Raw genomic sequence first — 4793 nt, forward strand, 5'->3', positions numbered from 1 at the left:
TTGGTTTGGTGGCTGTACCTGCTTTCATGGGGTAGGGGTATCCTAAGTGGATGCCTACCAAGGACTTGGATTTTGGGTAGAGAGGTCTCATGGGTTGAACATATTGTGTGTCCATGCGTATTTATATGTTCAAATATAATTTAATTTGAAGTATTGGTGAACAAATAACTGTATATTCATCCCCAAAGGATTTTATGAAATATGCCTGAGGTGCTGGGATTATGATTGGGATTGACAGGACAGTTGTGAACAAGCCAGACTGACCATGGGAATGTAGATCTACCAGGAATGTGCCTGGACTGTGATGGCAATTAAACTGGAAGATAAGCACTGTTGTAAATACCACACACACACACACACACACACACACACACGCACACGCACACGCACACACACACACATCACTAGGGAAGGAAGTATGGAATGGATTGGAATGGATTCTTTCCCACAGCTTCCCGAAGAAACCAATTGAGCTGACTGTCTGACTTTGGAATTTTGGCCTCCAGAACAGTGAGACAAAATGATTTCTATTGTTTAAACTTCCTAGTTTGTGGTACCCTGCCACCGTCCAAGCCAGCTCATACCGGAGGCAGCACACTGTGACTCATGTGCTCAGGCTGATGGAGCACCTCACTGTTTATCCTGCCGTACCTCTTCAAGGATGCGCACGTTCCTAGCCTTTATTTTTAAACATGTTTCTGCTTTTAGGTTTAATCTGTGCCTCCTTCAAAAGTCTCTAATTGAGTCTTTTTTTTTTTTTTTTAAAGTTATCCGGCAATTTACAAACGTTTTCTAGGATCACAGTCTCTCTCTTCAGATCACTTTGTCTTATCTGATAATTATCACTATGTTTACATGTGGTAACTTCATAGACTGATGTAGAGCAAGTTTAGGTTCACAGAGAGTACCTATATATGTCCTACCCCGCAGACTCATCCATCCCAAACCCATCTCCCCCACCCTACCACCAAGAATGACTCGCGTGTTATACTACTACATTGCTGTTGTATTCCAGTCACTATATAGTTTGTATTCCTTTTAACTTTGGGTAATGCAAAATTTGTGAGTTTAGACACATGTGTGGTAACCTTTAGCTACAATTTTTGCAACACACCGAATAGTTTCACTGCCCTAAAACATCTCGGTCTCTTCACCCACCACCTCTTTCACTAACCCCTGGTATCCACTGGTCTTTTACCAACTAAATAGGTTTTTTTTTCTTTTCCATACAACTGGAAACACACTGGACAGCAGTTTATCAGAATGACTTCTTTTACTTAGATTTATATTCACATTTTCTTCATATCTTTGCATGCATGCTTTGGTAGTCCATTGTTTTTAGTTCTCGATAATATTCTGAGGTTAACTATAAAAAATCATTCCCTGAATAATAATTCCCTGGAAGGCATCATGTTTGTTTCTATGTTTTAGCAATTATGAATGAAACTATGATCGACAACTGTGTGTATCTTTCTGTGTGGCCATAACTTCACTGGGTAAAGACAAAGGAAGATTATCTGCTCTCAGTAGGTTTAGCTCACAAAGAGGTTGTTCCATTTTGCTTTCCCTTCTGCTGTGACCATGAGTTCCTTTCTTTCATAAATTCATTAGCCTTTGGAGTCATCATCAGTCAGGATTTTGGCAATTCTAATACATAGATTGTGTAATCCCATTGCTTCAGGAGAACAAGGGGGGAAAGCTTGTTATCTGTATACCTTCTGTGATGAGCTATCTGAAAATCTTGGACTCCCTTTTTAAATCAAATGTTTTTTTTTTTAACATCACTGGCATGATTGTTCTTTATCCTTTTTATGAACTTGGTACCATTTTTCATTTGCTATACCATTTGAAACTATTTTCTTCCACTACTACAAAAACAAAAGCTTCTCTTTTTATTCTCTTGACAGCATTCCTCATAAAGCAAGAGATTTTAACCTTAATGAAGCCCTGTTTATACTCCTTGCATGGGTCATGTCTTCAGAAAAAAAGTGAAAAAGCCATCTCAAACTCCAGGTCATCTAGGCATTCCCATGTTATCTTCTAGGAGAGTTATAGTGTGGCATTTTCCATTCATGTTTGTGATCTGCTTTGAGTGTTTGTGAGGAGCATGGCTATAGGTCCTGTGAAGGGTGTATCAAGAGTTTTTCTTTTAAATATTTGGGTATTCAGTTGTGCAGCACTACTTGTTAAAAAGGCAATTTTATTTACTGTATCCCTTTGCTCCTGTCAAAGATTAATTGACTATCTTTCTATAGTCCTTAGTCTATTTTATTTAGTTATTTATAAACATCATATTCTTGTGATTACTGTACTTTTTAGTGTCTTAAAGTCACCTGTTAGTAGTCACCCAGCTTTATTCATTTTTTTCAGTTACATACTATATATTCAGGATATTTGTGATTCTATATGAATTTTACAGTCAGTTTGCTCATAAGTACAAAAGATGGCTAGAATTTTGGTTAGAATTATTTTGATTAAAACTGGAAAGAAATTGACACCTTGAAAATACTTAGTCTCTTTACCTATAAACATGATCTGTGATGGTGTGAGATGCCCCTCTGTATGCTGTGAATATGTTTTAATACCATTGGTTAATAAAGAAGCCGTTTTAGCCTATAGCAGGGCAGAATAAAGTTAGATGTGAAATCCAAACAGCTAGAGGAAAAAGAAGGCAGAGTGAGGGAGATGCCACCAACAGCCTGGGAAGCAAGGTGTGAGGGGATAAGCCCATAAGCTCGTGAGCCTCATGGTAAAATATAAACTAATAGAAATGTGTTAATTTAAGATGTAAGAGCTAGTTAGGAATACGCCAGAGCCATCAGCCAAACAGATTGTCTTTAATATAAGTTTCTGTGTGATTACTTGAGACTGTGTTTCTGGGAAACAAAAGTACAGTTTATTTATACTATATCTCTCTATTTTGCCAGTTCTTTTTCAATTTATGATATTAGTGGTTTAAATTTTTTTCATTTCCCTGCCATCTTCCTGAACAATTCTTTTTATTATGAGAAGAAAAAAGTGGAATTGAGTTAGTTTTTAATTTTGAATTTAAGAGCCATGTTAAACCCCTGGACTGCACCTCACCTCTTATTTACTAACAAATACTTGTAGGATATAAATTTCTCCTTGTGTTTCACTAGCTGTATTTACTGAATCTACACATTTTTAAAAGTTGTATTTTTATCTATGTTAATTCAAACTCTTTAAAAATATTAAATCTCCTTTTTGAACTATTAATTTTATTTTTGAAAAATTATAATGGGTATTGAATTTTAGTAAAAAAAAACCCTATTTGCTAAATATTAGCCACAGTAAATAAACTCAAAACTTACAGTTGTATGAATCAATAGTCAAGTAAGAAATAAACTTTCTTATTCAGGATGACTAATTAATGTATAAAAAAACTTCAATTTTTGTCTTGTTTTTAATAGATATTTAACTATGCTTTCATGACAACTTCAAACACCATCCATATATACCCCAAAGGGTTCTGATGTTGGGCATCTCCAACTAGGGGACTTATTCCACACTCTGGTCTGACTCCTCCCATTCCAAACCCCGCCCCTGAGAAAGTACCCCCAAAGTCAGCCCCTCCCTGGGGCTACTCAAGAGCACAGCTACAGGCCATATAAGGTTTTCTGCTCTGAAGAGACTTATAAATTCCCCCACCCCAATTCTCCCTCTCTCTTTCTGATGCTGGATCTCAAATTGCTTGAGCCTGAAACAATCTAGTCCACTTTCAAGAATGATCTCCTAGATCTTGTCTGCTTGCTGGATATGGAACCTCTTACTTCTCTTGGCCTCAGTTATTTGGGTAAGGAACCCCAATTTTAAAATGGCAGAAAAAGAGTATTTGAGAGAGGATAAACCACGCATGATATTTTTCTCATCTCTGTCTTGATGTACAAGTGTACAGTCTTCGGTGGACTCTATGGCATTCTGGGAAGAAGTAATTCTAGGAGAAGAGGTAACCTCCTGGTTATTATGAAATGCTCACTCATAAGTGTGTTCCATTATAATAAATCATCAGCCTTTATGCAGCTTTTAGAAATCGGGCTGCAAGGAATCAGTTCGAGGAGGAGCCGCTTTTCTTCCCTTTCTTTCTGTGGTGTTGATCGCAAGCCATTTCTCATCCCACTTGCTCTGTGGAGTCACGGAGCAACGCACAGAGCACATCCACTTCCTCCGCTGGAAAGGAAGGAGCTGAAGTCCTTAATGGGCCCTGATGAAATTAGGAAATTCATACTCTCCCTCCCCAAAGAGAGCGTGGCAGTCGTTTTAACAGCTTAAAAGTATCTCTCAACTTCTCTCTGTGTTCATTAAGGAAGCACGTGAGAAATTCCCGTGTGGCCAAGTATGGATTTTCTTTTTCCTTTAATCACACAAAGTAGTTTCTCGCCGCTCCTCTCCTTTCAGCCGTCGTGAAATGGACTAAACCACAGGCTACTGAGCACCTCGGTGCGTTCTGGTTGCCTTCACCATTAATTGCGGCTTGCTGGCACACACAGTCCATTCGCTCTTAATACTTGTAGCAGTGTGTTGCCCCGTTCTCCTAAGCAAGCATACAAGCCTTGCGGCTGAAGTTTCAAGGCACCCTGTTAAAGATTCACAGTCCTTGATGATGGGGTGGGGCGGGTTACAAGCTCGTACAGCAAAGCCTGCAGCTACTAAGAAAGGCACGGGGGAGGAAGGGAGCTGCTCTGAAGGAAGATCTGGAAGGTTTTGAGGTAGTCATATTTTAGGGCCCAAATGCAACAAAATCAAAGGTTACCCGACACGTCTTATACATTTGA

This window comes from Microtus ochrogaster, chromosome 24 (genome assembly GCF_000317375.1).
Source record: "Microtus ochrogaster isolate Prairie Vole_2 chromosome 24, MicOch1.0, whole genome shotgun sequence".
NCBI classification, from domain to species: Eukaryota; Metazoa; Chordata; class Mammalia; order Rodentia; family Cricetidae; genus Microtus; species Microtus ochrogaster.